The sequence below is a fragment of the Gymnoscopelus microlampas genome (assembly GCF_963454915.1).
Source record: "Gymnoscopelus microlampas genome assembly, chromosome: 19".
Lineage (NCBI taxonomy): Eukaryota > Metazoa > Chordata > Actinopteri > Myctophiformes > Myctophidae > Gymnoscopelus > Gymnoscopelus microlampas.
In genome coordinates, this window is record NC_139956.1 from 699,426 (window position 1) to 723,561 (window position 24,136).

The 24,136-nt window shown below is 40.9% G+C and overlaps 1 protein-coding gene across 1 annotated transcript in view; it reads right to left on the bottom strand.

The window, feature by feature from the left end:
- The window catches only part of LOC311035148 (uncharacterized protein), a 62,254-nt gene extending 47,813 nt beyond the window's left edge, over positions 1-14,441 (bottom strand). Inside the window, exon 1 of the mRNA XM_084043227.1 lies at positions 14,388-14,441. The gene's annotated coding sequence lies outside the window, so the exon portion shown is untranslated. The remainder of the gene's footprint in view (positions 1-14,387) is intronic.
- Positions 14,442-24,136: the final 9,695 nt, after the last annotated feature.

Here is a 24,136-nt window from a genome sequence, read left to right on the forward strand (position 1 = left end):
AGTCACATAAGTCATATTATAATAGATAATATTACTTATGTGACTCTAGATAGAGATTTCATAGTTTATTACATAAATAGGACATGCACACAAGCCTGTATAGTGGAGCTTCACACTGAACACCACATTGTGATTTGTACGACTTCATTCACACACTGCTTTCACATAGTAAATTATATCTGTAGTTAAACATTGGAAAAGGAGGTCACACCACTGACTCTATGGCATATTTTTAAATATATTTTTTATATATTTCACATTAAGAACTTTTCCAGAAGGCACCTAGTAATTCATTATTAAGCGAGCGAGCAGGTAGGAGGAGTAATCAGAGTAATCTGAGACATGAAGGTGTAATCATCTCTCATGCCCCGTTTTGCCCCGTTCACATTACCCAGCCTGGTGCAAAAGATTAGCTTTGAGTTTCAATGTAATGTCTGTATAAATGAGTGTTTGAAGCTTTTCTTTAATGTTGTGAAGCTGTACAGCAAAAAGTGTCGCTTCAAACCTCCCAAACTGGAGTCAAAGCTAATGCACTAGTGTCCAGCCAATCACAGCCCCGCTCTTCCCCCATTGCTCCTCCCACTCCAGAGACCAAAACATTTTCTCAGCTCTGTGGGAGAAGAAAGGTCCGGTGTAAAAACCCAGAAATACTGCTACACTATTTGTGTATATAAAATATAGATCAACATAGTTCTTATGAAGCAGATGGTTTGCACATTATTTAAGATGATAAAGTTTTCTGTAGTCATGTTGACAGCAGGCTCTTCACCTTTGAGCTACACTTTCCAGTACTTTGACGATCTACGGGTGCTGCTGCACTGCTGTAGAAGTCCAAATTAAATGTCTAAAATGTTAAATAGTAACATTAATGAAGATAGACCAGCTGAATGTTAAATAACAGCTTTACATGTAACATTAATGAAGATAGACCAACTGCATGGCATATTTATGCATAGAAATAAATAGTTTGATAATCTAAAAGTAGGCAGAAACCATTGCAGAGTGTGTCTTTCTGTCCATCCCATAAAAACTGTTTAAAAACAAACCACAGGAGGTGAGGTTTGAGAGCCTGCATCTAATCCTCCAGTCTGTCTGTTTCTGCCACAGCTGTGGTCACACTGGCCACTGATTACTGAGCTCTGTGTGGCTATAAACGCTGTTTACTCATTATTCTAATTATGAATCTGTGTATATACAATATTTCTATATCTATATACGATATTTCACTGTCAAACATGTTTGGGCTCATTTTAACGTCTAATCAGGCTTCTGTATTTCACCTCAGACACTTTTTAAGTGTCTGGATTCACCATTTAGATATTTGATGATCATTTTTATCAGACACGCCCCCTTCCTATCCCATTATAACTTCTAACTCCATTTGAACCATTTTAGATTCATTGACTGATATCGTCATTCTAATGCGTGGGGGTGTTTTTTCATTTATTTTTTTGTATTTTTGGGGGAAATGAAAATGTTTTAATAAAAATAATGAATGAAAAAAGTAATTGAAAAAACACAGCCCCTCACGTAATAGAAGGACACGGGTGTTTTCAATGAATCTGTCATGGTTAAAATAGAGTTTGAAATTACATTGAGTTTGTATAGGAAGGGGGCGTGTCTGATAAAATTAATATGGATTTGTACGACTTCATTCACAAACTGCTTTCACATAGTAACTTATATCTGTATGACGTCTTTTAACGGCTGTTTTAGTGAGCCCACACCGCCAATGATGTCTTTTAAACATTTTTTTTAAAGAACCAGGAGATAACGCGATCCAAAGATTTACTGCTCCATTCACTTCCCTGTTAAAATAAAAACGTAGAAAAAAATCCCTGTTTTCCTGTGTTTTACTAAGTATTTTTTAGCAAATCATGCTATTTTCAACGAGTATAACAAGCGAACAGGAATTGCAATAACATTTTTTCACAGAAACACAGTGAAACCCTCAGTGATTAGCAACCGTCACGGGATCGATCATACTAGAGATAAATATTCTGTGAATACTTGAAAAGGTAAGAGAATCACAAAATCCTGGCAGTGGGACCACTCAGCCAGAAATAAGTCTGGCAGTGAATGAGTAGTTCTAGTTTTAAAATCGGCCTCATGGTGGCCTCATAACTGTTGAACTGTAGGAAGTACAGTTTTAATAATTTTTAAGTAAGTTTTAAGTTTTTTAAGTAATTGGCCGTTAATTATAAACATCACCGTGTTGGGAAAATGCTGTTATTAGGCTAGTTTAACATTTAAGCCCATTAGCCTATTAATATTATTATTTGGATTTTTATTATTTTGGTGTTGTGCGTTGAAAGTATCAGACCTACAAGACCTACCTCACAACACGTTGCAAGGCGTCGCGTTGTGAGCTTGTATGTCTGTTACGTCTGTTTGTATGTTTTCAATACGCAACAACACTATCATCATCTGTCTGCGTCTCGCCCACCCGCGTGCCCCGTCCCCCCCCCCGGGTCCCATCGCAAACACACACACACACACACACACACACACACACACACACACACACACACACACACACACACACAGTGGCAGACGGCAAGAATGTAACACAGTGGGTCTGTGGATTCAACGCATGCTCAGTTTGATCATTCGGGGGAACCAAACTCGTATGGGTCATGGATATACAAGCAGCACAGTGACTGTCTGTCTGCAATGTATGAAGTGGTGAAAGTTGGTGACACATTAAGGTTGAATGAGATGTAAAGCCAAAAACATATATTAATGTGTTTATACTGTGAGACGGAGTCGTGCAAGCAGTTCACTCACGGCCACTTTATTCAGTTATATTTTGGCACAACACCTCTGCATACAGATCTATTATTTAGTTAAAACTCTAAAAACAGCAACATATTGCATCAGTGATGAAGTGTAAAGAAGGCAGTGCTAACGTAACAAGGTGTAATGATCAGTTGGGTCCATGTATCTACAAACACACATGTGATATTAATTATAATATGGACGATTAATGTATCCTTTGGCCGGTAAAATATAATCCTGTCGGTCAAGGTGGAGGCCCAAAACCTTTCCTAGCGTAAACCCTGATCATGACACAATTCCCCATAGAGGCTACGGAAAAACTTTGCTCACACTCTGCCAGTAGACAAATGAAGAACACCCCAACAGCCCACATAGCAAAACCTATGCAGACTGGTCTGGCCCAAATGCCGTTTTCGTTCCGGCAGTCTGGCAGACCTCCGGCAGAATATCACTCCGGCAAGTGGTATGTGGACCGGATGTGAGCCAGGTCTGGCAATGATGGCACCGGTTACATGATGGCAAGCCGCATATGGGCCGAGTATAGATTGGGTTCATTTGGCCCACATTAGGCATTTTTGTATCTGGCCCACAGGTGTTTTGGGTTCATTTGGCCCACATTGGGCATTTTTGTATCTGGCCCACAGGTGTTTTGGGTTCATTTGGCCCACGTTAGGCATTTTACAATCTGGCCCACAGGTGTTTTAGGTTCATTTGGCCCACGTTAGGCATTTTTGTATCTGGCCCACATGTATTTTGTGTTCATTTGGCCCACATTGGGCATTTTTGTATCTGGTCCACAGGTGTTTTGGGTTCATTTGGCCCACATTAGACATTTTTGTATCTGGCCCACAGGTGTTCTGGGTTCATTTGGCCCACATTGGGCATTTTTGTATCTGGCCCACAGGTGTTTTGGGTTCATTTGGCCCACGTTAGACATTTTTGTATCTGGCACACATGTGTTTTGGGTTCATTTGGCCCACATTGGGCATTTTTGTATCTGGCCCACAGGTGTTTTGGGTTCATTTGGCCCACGTTAGGCATTTTACAATCTGGCCCACAGGTGTTTTGGGTTCATTTGGCCCACGTTAGGCATTTTTGTATCTGGCCCACATGTATTTTGTGTTCATTTGGCCCACATTGGGCATTTTTGTACCTGGTCCACAGGTGTTTTGGGTTAATTTGGCCCACATTAGACATTTTTGTATCTGGCCCACATGTGTTCTGGGTTCATTTGGCCCACATTGGGCATTTTTGTATCTGGCCCCCAGGTGTTTTGGGTTCATTTGGCCCACGTTAGGCATTTTACAATCTGGCCCACAGGTGTTTTGGGTTCATTTGGCCCACGTTAGGCATTTTTGTATCTGGCCCACATGTATTTTGTGTTCATTTGGCCCACATTGGGCATTTTTGTATCTGGTCCACAGGTGTTTTGGGTTAATTTGGCCCACATTAGACATTTTTGTATCTGGCCCACATGTGTTCTGGGTTCATTTGGCCCACATTGGGCATTTTTGTATCTGGCCCACAGGTGTTTTGGGTTCATTTGGCCCACGTTATGCATTTTTGTATCTGGACCACATGTGTTTTGGGTTCATTTCATTTATCATTTTTGTATCTGGCACACAGGTTAGCCTTACTTCTATCTGGCCTGCATGTGTTTATGGGCTTATTTGGCCCAGATTAGCCTTATAATTAACAAGCCCTAAAGGGCGATCTCGCGCACATGGGTGCATGCACATGAGCCCTTGCACATGGGCGTTTTGGCATGTATACCCTTCTGCTGAGCTAGTTGAGTCACACTGTGATGTCAAAACAGGTCAGCTATATCCATATATGGGGTCTCTTTGGCTTGGATGTGTTGAATCCTAAATGGTAAATGGTGCATTTATATGGCACCTTTTTTATCCAAGTCCCTTGGATTAAAAAGGCTGCAAGGCAGCAACCTGCGTACCAGGAGCAATAAGGTTCAGAGTCTTGCTCAAGGACTCTTCGACATGTGGACCTTGAAAGTGTATTCTCCGGGGTGGGTAACCTCTCAGCACCCCACCCACACTGTAAAATAGACTATTTTGAGCAGAAAACAAACCATGCCATGTCGGAACTACCATGTCATGTCGGAACTCAGCACACTACCACTGAAAGTCAATGGGGATGTGCTAAGAGTTCTGACACTTTCCGACATTGAAGGACGCATAAGAACCTTTGTTTATGTGAGTAGCGACGTAGTTTAGTTTATTTTGACTACAGTTTAGCGCCCGTAGCGCGGTGCCTCGCACGGTCCGTTTTTTTGTCATGCCGGAACCGGCTTGCCATAAGTGAGCCAGATCTGGGCCAGATCTGTTTGCCAGATTTGGCTGTGTTTTGGATGTGGATGTCTTTGCTCTTCGCACCATGGCAACCTCTTCCACCCCCTCCTGGGGGGCACCCACGATCCTGCCCGCCCCCCCAAACCCTCTGAGCCTTCTGAGTGAAAAGAGCTTGCTCTTTCTTCTGCTGTGCAGTGCATTGGCATCATCGGACCAGTCAAGCGAGCTGTTTAGGTGCACGCCCAGGAATTTGTAGCTGTCCACCAGCTCCACCGACTCTCCTTTGATGATGCTGGGTACTGGTGGGACCTTTCCTGCTTCTTCGGGGATCCACCGGCATCTCCTTAGTCTTGCCGGGGTTGAGTGGGAGGTGGCCCACCTCGCTCCATTGCACAAAGCCGTTCACCACGAATGTAACGTGGATAATGCAGCAAAGTGAATGGCAGTGATGACAAACACTCCTGAAGAAGAAACAGTAGTGCAGACACTCTCCAATGGAACTGTACGTGGAACTGATACTCACATGCACTTGCCAGTATCCTGAACATCAGCTGTACATGAGCTAAGCAACAAAGTCCTTATGAAAATATGTAATTCTTATACTCCAAAACGGCACTGCAACACGGCTGTCTCTGTAAAAAATGACACATGACTCAGAGTTTGAACACCTGTTCCATAACAGGCTTTGAGAACCCACACATGTGGGACTGGACTCCTGATTGGCTGTCAACTATGAATAAATCAAAACTCAAAACCCTCCTTTGAGGGGTTTCCACATGGGTCTGTAACTCAGACAGACTCCAGCATAATGGTTTGACATCCTGTAATATTGTTTTAAATACCGGGGTCCCACAGGGTGTCTTGCCACATTCTCTTCTCCATAAACACAAACAAAATCACATGGAATAACAATGGACTGTCATTCTTTAAATATGCAGGTGACAAGCGCTCTCTGACCACTTGTGGACATGCATGGTTCTCCCTGAAGCTGAGTGTCAGTATAAGACCCAAAAGCGCATGTTCCTCCTGAGGAGTCTGAATGATTTTAATAACAAGGACAGTTTAACAGTATTGAATCAGTTCTCACATTCAACACATCACAAAAAAAGTTAAAAACAACAACTCACAAGAATCATTAAACAATAAAGCTACCGAAATCACCCACCACACCAATATGTGTCTCTACATGCAGTAAAAAGTAAGGCAGATCATCAAGGACCCTTCAAACTGGGTTGAGGGGGTTCCAGGGGTACCCAGTTAAATGACATGACAGAGCCTTTTACTCTGTTATAAGTAAAAGGCCTGTGTTCAAATTGTTACTTGAGTAAAAGTACAAAAGTATTGGCATCAAAATACTTAAAGTATCAATAGTAAAAGTACTAAAATGTTTGAAAATAGCAGATCTACAAGCTCACAACACGGCGCCAATGCAACACGTTGTGAGCTTGTAGATCTGCTATTTTCATTATAATTTATATCTGCAAAGTAACTAAGTATAAAGTTTTCAAATAATTGTAGTGGAGTAAAAGTACATTATTTGTCTCTAAGTTGTAGTGGAGTAGAAGTAAAAGTATTGAGAATGGGAAATACTCCAGTAAAAAAAAAATACCTAAAAATGTTACTTTAGTACAGTGAGTAAATACACTTATTAACTTTACACCACTGTGATCTACAAGCTCACAACACATCGCTTTGTGACGCGTTGTGAGCTTGTAGATCTGCTATTTCCAAAGGATTTTATACACATGATAACTTGTAAAATGGGACATTGTGCATAATGAGTACTTTTACTTTGAGTACTGAAGTATATTTTGATGCCAAAAAATGAAAACCCTCCAACTCTATTCCCATTGCCTGAGAGACAAGAGCCTGCGGTGATTGGTCGTGATGGTTTCCCTGACAACCGATAAAACCTGCGCTCATTGGTCGTCCCTCAGAACACACCCCCGTGTCCTGTGCTCTCATTGGTTGCATGACTCCAGCGCATGGGATAACCAGCTCAGCTGGTCTAATCAGCAGCAGCTGTGACTGAGATTGTCTTTGGGAGACGTCGACAGAACACAGAACAGCAAAAAGAGGTATGTTTATGCATTTATAATTATTTAGATCACGTCTGAACATTAATGGTTGAGAAATAACGTTGTGACTCAACATATGCTGCACATAATGTAAGATTCTGTTGGTTAGTTAGCCTGTAGTGTAACAGGTATTTCCTTGTAAACACAAACCGTTTGTTTGGACGTTTTAAAAGACAACATGCTATTAAAACAAAAGTATCTTGCCTTTTGTATATAGAATACATAGGTGTGTGGCCTTTTCTACTGTTTATCATGAAGTTGCCTCAATAATCTATATTTATTTTACTTATATTGCAGGGCTTTGTAGGCCAGGGGGGACTTTTAATAAGCAAGTCAAAGGTAAGGTTCCATTGGTACACTCTTGAGTTACTGACACGTAAGGGTCCATTTGGTTCCATTTGTACACTGTGAGTGTACACATGTAACCAAATGGACCCTGACAGGTCTGTAACTGACAGTATACATGGAACCAAATGGACCCTTACAGATCTGTAAGAGTTACAGACCTGTACGGGTCCATTTGGTTCCATTTGTACACTCACAGTTACAGATATGTAAGGGTCCATTTGGTTACATGTGTACACAGTTACAGATATGTAAGGGTCCATTTGGTTACATGTGTACACTCACAGTTACAGATATGTAAGGGTCCATTTGGTTCAATTGGTACTCTCAGAGTTAAAGGCCTGTAAGGGTCCATTTGGAATCTTGAGGGTCCCTGCTGAACCCCACCTGAGAACCACTGTACATTTAATGTGTTGGTTCTTAAAGTGGGTTTCTAGAGATGGTTCCTCCAGGTGTAAATACACTTCTCTTGTGGGGTTCCTTGGCGCACAACCTTTTCAAATCTGAAGCCAAATACAATTGACATGGAAATCTTTGAGAACCACTGATATGATATAGCTACTTATAACTTATTTTAAGGTGAATTGTAATATGACAACTGTAAACAAAATTAGAGTTTGAATATACTGTATTGTTAGTTAATCAAACATTTCTTTCCTTGCAAGGCTGTGATTGTCATTGGTTGTATGACTCCAGCGCATGGGAGAAGTTCATTACTGTCTGATCAGCAGCTGTTATTTTCACAGCAAGTAAGTTCAATCTGGTTGATTCTGTTGCATCTCTGCGCTATCTTTTTCCTTGGTGTGCTAATAATCGTTCAAACAAGGCATATATATCATCAAAGACGTATTTGACTATCTGTCAGGACTTATCTAACTTGACTGCGTGACTCATTTACGCTGCACCGCACACACACCACGTTTAGATGCGAGTGAGCAACAGGCATGCTGTCACTGAAATATGGACCGTGGTGACAAACGCTCTAAAGTGTGGCTTCACTAAAGCCTTAGATCAAGACTATCGTATATGTATTTTATCAAATCTGACTTTTACTTTCGTATCTACGAGAGTCTTAGTGACCACACCCCCAGTTTGCCCTGAAATGTCACCAGTAAAACCTGGAGCTGTATGTCTCCAAACATGTAGAAATGCAAAACATAAGGTGCTTGCCCCAAATGTTAAGTAGGTGTCCAGAGTATTTGTGCAATGTATTAGTTCATATTTTTCAATAAAGAAGTGCTTTAATCCCATCTGTGGCCGAACGCCATTCCCCCCCCTCGTTTACTTCCTATTTACATGTAAATTGTGTAATTACGGCTTTCACTAGATGCGCCACGTCACTACCGCCGATCTACAAGCTCACTGCCTTTTTAAAAAGGAGGAAAAAAATTAAAACGTGCAGCTCACTGTATAATCCACAAATGAATCGACTGTTGGAATAAAGGCGAGGATGTTACTCTATTCATTAAATGTCTTAAATTGACTAAGGCTTAAAAGAATAAAGTTACTTTATTCTTGTGTAAATATGTAGATGCATTGTTGTTTTTTAAAATGTATCTTCTCTCTCTTCCCCTTGCTCCATCTTCTTCCCTTTCTTTATGGAAATACACCCACTGTTTTACACCTGCAAACCTGTGATGTGATAAAGCTTTTCTCATTCTCATAGGTGTTGAACCAAATCTGCTGCCATTAGCTGATACCCAATCCCTAGAAAACCTGGAGGAGCGGCTACAAAATAGCCCCGACCTCAAAATCCAACTGGTAAGAATTTCAGTTCTACTCGGGGAAGACACACACACAAAACCCTTTTTGTTTGTTGTTTAATGCTAACCCTTATCTTAAATTGGCTTCTAACAACTTTGCTGGGACATACAATATAGAATTGAGAAGCTAATTTAGTCAATCATGAAGGAACACTGCTATTCTATAGCTACTGCTATTTTTTAAAGAATTGTGCAGTAAGTGATTTTGTTTATTAAAAGATAAACATATCTATATTCGGATGGCAATAATTACTATGAAGTGTTCAGTAACAGGGGTCTCCCTGTCTCTCCAGGTGTTTAGTAAACAGAACATGCATGTTATGGTCAGATACCAATGTTATCCAATCAGAGATGACTCATACAGGATAAACAAGTGAAATTGGAAATGATGACACAAAGAAGTGAGCAGTAGCAGTACTCCAAGTCTTTCGGGTGACTGAACTCATTTCGGCTGCTTGTACCTGTGACCTTATGCTTTTGGTCATGACCCACACTTCAGCACAGAGCACATCATCCTTAGTTCCAAATTCTTGTTCTAAACAAAATTGATTTATTTTCCCTTACTGTTTTATTTACCATTGCACTGAGAATTAAGACACATTACTAAAGAAACATTCTCATGATTGCTTTGATTTCAGGTCTCCAGCGTCAGGTGGAGGTGGGGGCAGAAGAGGCCGAGACAGGGGGTTCTCAAACAGCTCCAATGCAGAGTGAGTCTTGTCTAGAAAGATGGTGTGTTTACATTGATACAGTTCATTCTGGAATAGGGGTCTTGTCTGGCCATTAATAACTGAGCTTAAATTATCTTAAATTCCAAGTTCTTCTTCTAAACAATATGGATTTGTTTTTTCTTTTTTTTCCCTCCAGTTTTCCTTACTGCATTTTATTTTATTTATTTATTTTTTTACCGTTGCACCGAGAATCAAGCCCCATGACTAAAGAAACATTCTGATGTTTGCTTTGATTTCAGGTCTCCAGCGTCAGGTGGAGGTGGGGGCAGAAGAGACCGAGACAGGGGGTTCTCAAACAGCTCCAATGCAGAGTGAGTCTTGTCTAGAAAGATGGGGTGTTTACGTACAGTCAGTCCGGAAAGTATTCAGAATGCTTCACTTTTCCTACATTTTCTTATGTTACAGCCCTATTGAAAAAAGTATTTTTGAATATGTTTCCACAAGTTTGGCTCACATATTTTTGGGTAGTTTTGACCATTCCTTTTTGCAGAACAGCTGCAATATATGCCAGCTTATGTTCAGCTAAACAAAGTAACGTTTTAATTCAAATATCAACTTTAACGATCGGACCAACATCTAGGCTAAACATGTCACGTTTGATCTCTTCGCAGAGCATCAGTAGAATAATGATAAGTGGCTGAGCTCATCAGTATTAGTGTTGGGTCGATAGTCAAACTAGGCTATAGATTTTAAGATATAATGTCAAATGATTGAATAAATCTAAGATAGTCTAATTGATACTGTACAGTATCAGCGGCGCTATAGACAAATTGTTTCAAACAGGCTGTTTTAGAAACAATTTTACATCAAGTTGTGCAGATGTGAAGGCGAAATATATTGAACTTGCAACGAAAATGAGAAAATCAGATTGATCAGAATAAGAGGAATTAGAGGGGTGTGTTCTAAAATAATAGCCTACTCTACACTGAAGGTATGATAATGACTGCGCGTGCATGAGGACTCCAGTCTTTGAGCTCATGACAAAACACAAAGGTTGCATTCGTTCAGAAAATAATGTTTGATACGAGCTGTCCAGAAGGCTCTCATCCACTGCAATGTATTCACTGAACTTCTGGTAGATGTTATGCCACCGAAAGTGTCATGGCGCATCTCTATGGACGCAACCACGTGATGTATGACACTTCCTTATGAGATTTTCCTTGACGGCTACAAGGAAGTAACACGGAAGTATCCATTATTGTTTTACAATGGGCGGCGACACTACAGGCCAATCAAAGCCTTGTTTTTCCAGGGACTTCTGGGGTTGTTTCTTCAGTGCACTCAGGGCATGGTGCTGCAGCACATCAAGCGCACCGTAGATTCTGTCATGTGACGGGAAAGACCCACGGTGATTGGCCAGTTTCTCCAAGAAACAAAAATGCCGACCATGTATGCTAATTACTGAGAATGTCCATCGGCCATTGCCGGATGAGGCATCTAGGTATTTATATCTATGCTTGTACCTGTGACCTTGTGCTTTTGGTCATGACCACATCTCATCTTTAGTTCCAAATTCTTGTTCTAAACAAAATGGATTTATTTTTCCTTACTGCGGTTTTATTTACCGTTGCACTGATAATTAAGACACATTACTGAAGAAACATTCTCATGATTGCTTTGATTTCAGGGCTTCAGCGTCAGGTGGAGGTGGGGGCAAGAGACAGAGACAGGCACATGTGAAGGAGCTCCAATGCAGAGTGAGTCTTGTCTAGAAAGACATGGTGTGTTTACGTAGATACAGTTAGTTCTGGGATGGGGTCACGGCTCCAGACGTAACTTTTTCACTGGTGCCACTTAACTTTTCAGTAGGTAGCACCACCAAAAATTACTTACCCCCCCCCCCCATATAGCCTACAGTATGTAGGAATTGTGTTTTAATATACTACTTAAGATGTCTGCCAATATTGATAATATGGTGTACCATCACTAGCTTAAGTTTTTAAGTGCTTTATTTATAAAGTACATACAAAGTTCTTTTTACATAGAAAAATAAATACTCCTGGGAAGAGGAAGAGGAAGAAATCGTTATTTACCCAGGGTTTGGACTAAGTTGCAGTAACTTATTTCTTGCCAGACCCTGCAGGATTGTTAATCACCCGGTGATTTTCATACCTAGTGTCGTGTTGGGGAGTCGAACTGGGAACCTCTCGGTAACAAGCCTGACCCTCTTAACCACTAGGTCACCGCATCCCTTGGGTATACAAGCCTAAATAATAAATTTACTTTGATGCTGCGTTTTCCCCCCTCTTTTCTTACACAGGTTTTTATTTATTTACTATTTTACCAATAATTAAGCCACTTGACTAAAGAACAACATTCTTATGTTTGCTTTGATTTCAGGACTCGGATCTCATCAGTTCTGTTCTGACAATGGCCAGAACAGCATCTACAACAGCCTCGTGGAGGAGGTCTGCCATCTCTGCGTGAACCTTGGTTCTGAGGGAGGTGCGAGCTACGTGGATGAGGGTCTCCTGGTACAGTTCTTTGTGACTCACAGTTGTCACATCGGAAATGTATAATGGACATGATGAGATTTGTTGACTCGGAACGTCAAATTCTGTGAGTTAAATTTTGGCGAGGGAGGACCGTCACTTCAGCAAAAAAGCACTACCTTTTTTTTCAGTTTACAGTTTCTTGTTAACTGCATTGTTCACATATTCCAAATGTTGACTGCATTGTTCATACACGCATTTGCCTCACATGGTTTGCAGTTTAATAATAAAAAAGCAGAAAACTTTATGCTTGTTTTTATTTTATCTTAGTCAATTATAGCCTGTGTATGGCATTTAGTATGGCTTGATTAAAGGAGAGAGCCTGACTAAAGCACAACCCCCCCTAAATAAGACCTTTGTCACACCCCATCTTAACTTCTACAGTTGACTTTTTTCATAGGTGCTCCTGTTTCCATAGTGGAAACACTGTTCTGTCTCATCACTGGGTCAGCACAGTGTGGCCCTTTACAGCTGGCCCATGCACGGTTCATGTATGTCTGAGCTTCTGGCAAACCGATCTGGCGCCAGACCAGGGGGTATAGACCATTGCTCCGAGCGAGCCATGACAAACTGCATGATCCGGGCCATAACTTTACCAGCTTTGGGCCAGAACATTATGTCCACAGCTGGCCCTGTCCTGGCAAATGTATGGGCCAGCTGTGGGCACAGTGTTCTGGCCCTATGCTGGTGACCCATATCTGGGCCAATTATGGACACATTGTTCTGGGCTAGTTCTGGCCAACCATGCCTAGGCCAAGTATGGACACAGTGCTCTGGCCCTGTGCTGGCCAACCATGTCTGGGCCAGCTGTGGAAACACTATTCAGGCCCTGTGCTGGTGACCCATGTCTGGGCCAGCTGTGGAAACACTGTTCAGGCCCTGTTCTGGCGACCCATGTTTGGGCCAGCAGTGGAAACACTGTTCTGGCTCATCACTGGGTCAGCACAGTGTGGCCCTTTACAGCTGGCCCATGCACGGTTCATGTATGTCTGAGCTTCTGGCAAACCGATCTGGCGCCAGACCAGGGGGTATAGACCATTGCTCCGAGTGGGCCATGACAAAGAGCATGATCCGGGCCATAACTTTGCCAGGTCTTTTTTGCTATGTTCTGGCTCATCACTGGGTCAGCACAGTGTGGCCCTTTACAGCTGGCCCATATACGGTTCATGTATGTCTGAGCTTCTGGCAAACCGATCTGGCGCCAGACCAGGGGGTATAGACCATTGCTCCGAGTGGGCCATGACAAACAGCATGATCCGGGCCATAACTTTGCCAGGTCTTTTTTGCTATGTGGGAGCTGCTGGCATTATCATTTATTGTTGTAATTGTTTGTCGTTTTCTTTATTTGCTAATGTTTAGTAAATTATGCTGAAAGTGTTGTGCCGGAAGTGGCGTTTATATGTAATTCCGGACATTTGGCCATATATGGTGTCCCAGTCAAATGGCTCCCTAGCAGCAGTGTGTGCCACACGCCCGTGTGAACGGGTGTGTGTGTGTTTGTAAGCAGCGTGGCGCTGATAACTTTTGAGTACCTTCTACCTTGGACTGCACCTCATTCCCTTTACAAGCACTATGCAGCCAGAGAGGTAATTTCATGTCTTATTTCAAGTGTATTTTCTTTTGTTATGCTACATGTTTATTGTTTATTTTCCTGATCGTCATTTATTTCACATCAACAGTTTGACGTTGGTTTATATGGAGCCGCAAGAGAGCTTAAATAAACTACCAGTGAACAAACCTAACTGACTCATCTGTGAAGGGAGTGACAATCACCGTCATGGTTTGATTTTGGAATCAAATCTATAGATACACATTGGACAGGGAGGACACACTGTTATTAAACTCTATGTCTTGTTTTTTCAGTGATTTGATCACTTTAGGAGGATTGACATACTGTGAGTGTGAAGGTCCAGGTTCATCTTTAGTCCAGTCACTCTTCACTGTTGAAGACTCTGGTCTGTTACTCTCCTCCTCTCTCTCCTGCTCCTCTCTCTCCTCCTCCTCTCTCTCCATGTTGATCTTTATTCAACCTGTCAGGGTTAATATAATGAAACAGATCAGAAAACAGTAAATACTGGATCCATGTGCACACACACACACACACACACACACACACACACACACACACACACACACACACACACACACACACACACACACACACACACACACACACACACACACACACACACACACACACACACACACACACACACACACACACTGCTTGGAGGAAAAACGACTTCCGGTTCGAACCGTGACACTAACCCTACACCGCTGGCTAACGGCTAGGCTAACCACAACAACACAAAGTAAACAAAGCAACACGTTTATCATTAAATGTGACACATTTACAGCTTTAAGCTCAATGACATACAGGACAATGTATAGAAATAGAACTATAGAACTCTGACTTATTTACTTATTAAAACACCTTCACTTCACTAACTAATGTAACTACATTATAAACACATACTGTATGTCGTCTCATGATGGACATAAACACTAACATTAACCCCTTAAGCTCAATGACATACAGGACTGTAGGGGAGGCATACGTAAGTCCGACATCCCATTTCTCCGACTATGTGGCATCCGCGTGCGGTTAGGGTTAGGGTTCGGGTTAGGTATAGGGTTAGTATAGTAAACGTCGGAGGCATGCGCTGTCGGAGGAATGGTCTGTCGGACTAACGTATTGCACCCGGACTGTAGTACTGTAGTGTAGGTGTTAAACCACGTGGGCGTTACGTCTTTAAAACAGCGTCCCACCACTAACTAAATCACCATGACAACACTGACTCACATGTGTTGAAACTTTAAAGAGAGGAAACGATACTGACAGACCTAACACACACACACACACACACACACACACACACACACACACACACACACACACACACACACACACACACACACACACACACACACACACACACACACACACACACACACACACACACACACCCCTGAGTACATTTCCTGCACCACTCCCCTCAGAGAGAGAGAGAGAGAGAGAGAGAGAGAGAGAGAGAGAGAGAGAGAGAAAGAGAGAGAGAGAGAGAAAGAGAGAAAGAGAGAGAGAGAGAGAGAGAGAGAGAGAGAGGGGGGGGGTTAGGTGACTCTAGGCCATGAAAATATCAGATCTGCAAGTTCACAACATGTGGTATAACAGAGACCCTGACATGTTGATGAGTATAAAATAAAGCATTTCTTAATAAAAAAGATGAAATATGGAGATAAACTTATAGAATGATATCAGAGACACAATCCGTTAGAAGGATCTTATGTTCTGACATCACCATTACCACTAGACAGACACACACACACACACACACACACACACACACACACACACACACACACACACACACACACACACACACACACACACACACACACACACACACACACACACACACACACAGAGAGAGACAGAGACGTTTGACTTTTAACAACACCTGTGTTTTCACTAACTATACAATTTGTTCATATATCCTCACATAAAGTACAGTGATAAAATAATGCTCCAGGCCCTTTTCCTTAAAAACAAGATATTTTAAATCTCACAATTAAATCAGATCAATCCTCCCACATTTAAGAAACAAAACAGCACAGCACAGCACAGCACAGCACAGTTAAAGTGGTCACAGCCTCACGTGTAAAAATGCATCTCATCAAACTTTCAGATGCTGTTTTTCTCCCAGTATGGAGGAAGAATGTTTATAGGATGTTTACTGTCTCTGCCTCTTGACACATATAATCCTTGGTTTCTGTTGTGTTTAAAAAATAATAACAATTCAAACCCCTCCTCCAGAGGCTGTCATAAGAACAGAGGGAGTGTTCTATGATCACATTATATATATTATTATATTATTATAAATACATATATATGTCATAAGAACAGAGGGAGTGTTCTATGATCACATTATATATATTATTATATTATTATAAATACATATATATGTCATATGAACAGAGGGAGTGCTCTATGATCATAACACCAGAACCTGCTCTTGCTCGCTCAGCTGCAGCCCGTCAAGAATAATTTATGCTCCGTCCCGCTCAGAGAACGGCAGAGAATAGCAGATCTCCAAGCTCACAGCGGTCTCATCCGCGACGCGGTTGTGAGCTTGTATGTCAGCTGTTCTCGTGCGATGAAGTATAAATGTGTCACCAGGGCACACCTCACTAGCCTACACACAGAGGAGGATGAATGAAGTGAAACCAGTGAAACCCTAAAACAACAGGTTTGGGGATCTGTTGGGAATTGATGACATGAAACAGTCACCTGTGCGTCCAGTCTCAATGTTTGTAAACAAATAATTGTTCTATTGGTGTTGGGACGCGGTAACACGCCGAGCAACAGCCTTTTAGAACAGTAGCATGTGCAGTCACACACATCCATTTAAAACAACCTTACATTTATAAAGACTCCTGACTCACACCAGGTGAATGAACAGAGGAATGAGCCTATAGATGCAAATCAACGCTCCATTGTGTGACTGTAGTGTAGTAGGTGTTAAACCACGTAAAACAGTGTCCCACCACTAACTAAATCACCATGACAACACTGACTCAGATGTGTTGAAACTTTAAAGAGAGGAAACGATACTGACAGACCTAAGACACGCACACACACACACACACACACACACACACACACACACACACACACACACACCCCTGAGTACATTTCCTGCACCACTCCCCTCAGGCAGAGAGAGAGAGAGAGAGAAAGACATTTGATTTTAACAACACCTGTGTTTTCACTAACTATACAATATGTTCATTTATTACACGGCTTGGTTGAATGCTCGATTCTGATTGGTCAGTCATCGGTCATTATTTCTGGATAATGACCGATGAGCTCTATAACGGACCGCTGTGTAATCAGAGACTCAGAACACCTGCTCATGTCAACCTGTGCTGCTTGGTTATATGCTTTATCCAACATGACAGCCATGTAAACAAACAAACAATGTCATTTACAACTAAACGTTGCTCTCAAGAATGTTTTTGAAAACATTTGAAGTGAGAAATAGACGATGCAATAACCGAGAAGTCATTGATCCACTGCGCTTCCTTGTTTATCGTGGCACAACAACGGGGGAATACCAAAACGCTCGACCCAAAACACAGTCGCCCCGGGGCAAATCCGGCGGTATTACAGGCAAATCGGCAGTAAATAGAATGGGGGGCGAGTGTGTTTTGGGGCGAGTTTTTTTCCATTTCGTCATTTGTTTTTGCGAGGCGAACTTGTCCGCCCAGCCCAATACTTATGGAATACTTTCATTGCCGTAAGCAAGGAAATACTTCGTTTTGTTGTTACTTTTGGGTAAATGTATTTATGTATTTATTAAGTAGCTGTGTAATAAGCGCGATAATGGGCGATTAACCACCTCGGCTGCGCCTCGTGGTTAATCGCCCTGTCGGGCTTTAAATTTCAATAATGACTACCTCCCCATGCATTATCCCTTGCATAATATTCTCACATAAAGCACAGTAATCAAAATAATGCTCCAGGCACTTTTCATGAAAGCAAGATATTTTAAATCTCAAAATTAAATTAGATCAATCCTCCTACAGCACAGCACAGCACAGCACAGCACAGGACAGGACAGGACAGCACAGCACAGGACAGGACAGGACAGGACAGGACAGGACAGCACAGCACAGCACAACACAGCACAACACAGCACAGCATGCACAGCACGCTGAACATGTATAGAGACGTAACACACTCTATCATTGTCCAGTCAGAACCAGTATAGAGACATACAGACTCTTATCATTGTCCAGTCAGAACCAGTATAGAGACATAACACACTCTATCATTGTCCAGTCAGAACCAGTATAGAGACATAACAGACTCTATCATTGTCCAGTCAGAACCAGTATAGAGACATAACAGACTCTATCATTGTCCAGTCAGAACCAGTATAGAGACATACAGACTCTATCATTGTCCAGTCAGAACCAGTATAGAGACATAACAGGTCTTTATATGGTGACAGTTCAACATAAAAACACATCTTCATGTCCATTAAAGACTAAACTAAGTGAAAAAGAGGACTCAGCACAGCAAAGGAACACAAAGGCATCACCACCACCATCATCATCATTTACAACTCTGCATTAACCCTCTGGACATTTGTCTTTTTAACCTGAACATCTCTTGCTTGGTAAAACACCCTCTCATTATTTTACACTTTGGGTATACTTGGCAAAAATAGCAGATCTACAAGCTCATAGAGTGCCGCGCTATGAGCTTGTAGATCTGGGAGAAAAAAAAATCGTGACAATTTTTGCACATCTTTGAATGTTTATATTTTTTAAAGCGAACATTTTAACTCAAATCTTTGCTTCTGGGGGTCCCTGGAACAACATATTTTGAGATGGGGGTCCGCAGCCAAATACATATCATTTTGGGGGTCCTTGACATGAAAGAAGTTTGAGATCCACTGATATTATAGCAACATAAGTGTTTGTTTTTTTCAAAAGGAGGTTAGGATTTAGAAGACATTTGTAATCCCCCCAGAAGCAAAGATTTGAGTTAAAAATGTTCACTTTAAAAAAAAATATATTCAAATATTTGCACAATAAACTTTACTCCATGACGTCAGGAGGGGGCGTTACCTTCACCGTGGTCCCTTTCACTACTATCCCGTTTTCAATAAGAGTATTTGTACTTAGTACTTAGTTACTTTACACTACTGGTGTCTGCTTTGTTCACCTTCATGTACACAAAGCACAACAACAACAGCATTCATCCTGACAGCAGATTTAACACTAGAGAGACTCCTCTACACAGATCTGTAAGTCATGTTTCATTGTTAGAGTAAAGCTAGCCCTGGTTCAGAGTGTTACTGATTCTCTCTAACGCTCTGCGCTTCTAAAGGAATTCCACTGTCCTGTGAAAATAAACTAAACCATGTCACTACTCACCTAAACAAAGGCTGTTTTGTGTTGTTGAAAGTCTGTTCTCTGAGGTGGGAAGCCTCTCAGCACCACCTTCTCTGTAAAATACGCTTTTTAGACAGAAAATAACTTTTTTCACCGGAAGGAAAACAATGTTTTGGTTGCTCCACTGCGCCCTCTACAGATCTGGTCAATGGATTTTTTGGATTGACCAGATTTATTCTTCCGGTGAAAAATGTTCTTTTCTGTCCAAAAAGTGTAATTTACAGAAAAGGTGGTGCTGAGAGGCTTCCCACCTCCGAGAATAGACTTTCAACAACACAAAACAGTCTTTGTTTAGGTGAATAGTGAAATGGTTTAGTTTATTTTCACTACTGTTGAGCACTCTCTGAACCAGGGCTAGTTTCCTTGTTTAGAGTAAAGCCATGACGCCGTGCGGACACGCTGCCACCAACACCACTATAAACACACACACACAGACACACAGACAGACACACACACACACACACACACACACACACACACACACACACACACACACACACACACACACACACACACACACACACACACACACACACACACACACACACACACACACACACACACACACACACACACACACAGAGACAGACAGACAGACACACAGACAGACATTAAAGCATAGAAAGAGCATTTAGAACAGATAGACACTCACTCTGTCAACTCACCCACTATGTCTACTCTGCACCATGCTGAGAGAGAGAGAGACTGTGTGTGTGTGTGTGTGTGTGTGTGTGTGTGTGTGTGTGTGTGTGTGTGAGAGAGATAGACTGAGTGAGTGAGTGAGTGAGTGTGAGAGAGAGAGTGAGAGAGAGAGAGAGACAGACAGACAGACAGAACATCAGTAGGAAAAAGTATGTTTGGATGAAGTTTTTATATTTAATAATAATATCAAACCTCTTACCTCACATGAACCTGAAGATTGTGTTGATAATGTAGAGTCCACAGTGTTGTGTTGTGTAGTGGTGTGTAGTGGTGTGTAGTTGTTCAGTCACAAAATGGTTGTTACTGTACTTTCATTTCCTCTCTAATGTTCCATATCTGACACACCTCTGGACACTCCATATATGGTCATGGGGGAGGAGATAAAGTGCAGTGGTGGAAAACAGTAAATGATCAATACTGTGATATAGAAATACAAAAACAAGTAAAAGTGAAGTAAGAGTAAAAGTACAAAAGTATTGGTATCAAAATGTACTTAAAGTACCAAAAGTAAAAATACTAAAATGTTTGAAAATAGCAGATCTACAAGCTCACAGCATGTTGCATTGTGATGCGTTGTGAGCTTGTAGATCTGCTATTTTCAAGTAGCCTAGGTATAAATAGCCTAGGTATAAAACATACAATAACCACTAAAGTGGTTAATGTATGTTTTATAATGTTTTGTTTTTTTTAGAATATGAAATAATGTATATCTACAAAGTAACTAGTAACTCAAATAATTGTAGTGGAGTAAAAGTATAATATTTGCCTCTGAGATGTAGTGGAGTAGAAGTAAAAGTATAGACAATTGGAAACACTCCAGTAGAGTAAAAGTACCTCAACATTGTACTTAAGTACAGTACTTGAGTAAATGTACTTCGTTACTTTCCACCACTGATCATGACACATGTTGTCATCCTGAAACAATAGAATAGAATAAAAAGCAGAGGTCAGGATGTCTAGTTCTATTCTATGTGACTGTGTCGCCCTCTAGTGGACAAACTCTCCTCTCGTCTCCTCTAGGTATATTATTTAGAACTATGACGCAGTGACTCAACAAACACTATTTATAGCATTGGTTCTCAAAGTGGGGTCCGGGGACCCCCAGGGGCACTTGAGGGGCTACCAGGGGGTCCCCAGCTAAATTATTTATAGGAACCAAAAGGACCCTTATGGGTCTGTAACTCTGAAAGTGTCCAAATGGAACCAAATGGACCCTGACGGGTCCATTTGGTTCCATTTGGACACTCTCAGAGTTAAATGAACATTGATTTTACAATATGAATTGGGGTCCCAGAGATAGAAATGCCATTAAATGGGGGTCCGTAGCCTAATGCATGTCAAACTGAGTGGGTCCTTAAATTACAATGATTGAGAATCACTGCTAGAGCAGTAAAAATCTTCTCTTATGGGGGTCCCTGGCTTATCTTTTCAAATGGGGGTCCGTGGGCTAATAAGTGTCTATTTGGGGGTCCTTGGCATGAAAAAGTTTGAGAACCACTGATTTATGTTTATTTATACATTTAATCATTTTATAAAGAGCGTCATCATCATAAGATGATGATTTATATTGTTAATTCCTCCTCCACTCATTGGTTTGTTAGTTTGTTGCTGCATAAAGCAGCAGCTAGCTGCTAGCTAGCCGCTAGCTACGTAAATAAACAGACACATTTTTGTCATGTCAAACGTAGAACGTAACGCTGCATGAGAACTACATTTATGAACTACATGTTCCATCCACCACGGGTGGCTAAGAAGAACTACAATCGACTACTACATTTCCCATACTACACTACGCCATGGGTAGCTATGAGGACTACATCTGCTGGGGAACTACATTTCCCATCCGTCATGGATAGCCAGAAGAACTACATTTTAAAGGACTACATTTCCCAAACACCGAGTGTCATGCTTCACACAGAACGCCACGTGAACACTTCCGTTTTCTCTTCAAAATAAAACACGTGACGTGACAAGCCTCACACACAATGCAACGCGAGCGCTTCCGGTCTTTTTTCAAAACAACCGTTTAGATTCTTAAACACTCTATGGTTCTACGACGGTGTCTAGCGCCGAAAATAGCCGATCTACAAGCTCACAATGTGTCTCATTGTGAGCTTGTAGATTTATTCATGTATAAAGTGACGTCATGCTGCGTTCATCTTATTTTAATGTTTAATAAACAGAGACTTCCACTTGTATTTACTCACTTTGTCCACATGAGGGCGACAAAGACCTTTGAATACAAACAGATGAGTCAGATGTTGTCAAAGTAATTACAGTCAGTTAGTTAATAGTTAGTCAGTCAGTCAGTCAGTCAGTCAGTCAGTCAGTCAGTCAGTCAGTCAGTCAGTCAGTCAGTCAGTTAGTTAGTTAGTTAGTTAGTTAAATAGTTAAATGAATGGCTATGAAGAATCATTTTATTATTGAAGGTTCTTCATGTTCCTCATGAGGTTCTAGGGAACCTAACGTTCTTTGAGGAACCTTTAACCACAATGCTGACACGTCTACAAGCTTGTAGATCTAATGATAATAATAATAATAATACATCTAATACAGCCGATCTACAAGCTTGTAGATCAGCTGTTTCAGACTGAAAACAGCCGATCTACAAGCTTTTAGTTAAAGGTATACGCGGGAGTTCAGAGGTAAATAAACACCAGCAGTACTTTTCCCCGACCACCAGGGGGTGACGCAGGAGGGAGTTCCATAGCGAGGTACTTTTTAAGGGATGGTGCCCGAAAACAGGTTACTTTATTGGGATACAATATGCGGAAATTCCCGCCCTGCTGGTTCTCTGAATTTTTATGTTTAAATAGGCTCTTTCATGATAAATTGACCACATATATGAAGTTAAACAACTAAATTCTATCCACACGCTATCTTAAAAGTAAATTCTGTGCCTCAAAAACGAAGTTTGAGAGCGTTTTAAAACCGAAAGTAAACGTTCATACGGACACGGACGCGCACGGACGCGCACATGCGTGCGTTAATTTACGTCCCGGACATAAACACATAAACATTAGGGAAAATACGGATTTCAGAAGGAGGACTGTGTTTCAATGAAGGAAAACACCCCAGCATCATTATATAGTGGCTGATAGAGGGGAAAAAATGCAAAATATATATATATATATATATTTTTTAAATTTAGGCTTAATGTTCCCTACAATACCTTTAATGTATATAAATATATTAATTTATATAAATACATATTAATTTATATAAATACATATTAATTCATATACGTACATATACATTTATATAAATACATATTCATTCATATAAATACATATTAATTCATATAAATACATATTAATTTATATAAATACATATATATTTATATAAATGTATATAAATGTTAATTTAAATAAATACACACACATAAAAAAAAAACATTTCAGAAACACTCCCTGACAAGCTGAAGCATTATATATGTATGCTGTGCTTTTTACCACAAGGGGGCAGCATCGTTATATGTTAGCTTGATATGACGCTCATCATATCTATCAACATGACAGACAGACAGACAGAAAGACAGACAGACAGACAGACAGACAGTTGATAACCTCCTGTCTGCATTCTCTTCTAATGTAATATTATAAATGTTCCATAAACCAGAGACATTATGGTTTTATTATCCACCTGATTGATCAGAAACGTATTAATAACATGAATGCCAGATTCTGTGAGAGAAATAAGCCACCAGGTCTAGGACAACAAGTCCAAAAGAAACGACCATAGCTAGGCCGCATGAGCACTTTAAATCTATATATGCATCAGCAGATCTGCAACTGGCACAAATGCATATTAAACTGGGGGTCCTTGACATGAAAACGTTCGAGAAGCACTGGTTAAAACAACATTATGAAACACGTCCAAAAAAAAACAACTACACTTTACAAACTGACAACTATCATTATGATGAAAATAAATGTACAAAAATAATCAAAAGCAGCTGATTCACCAATCAATCAA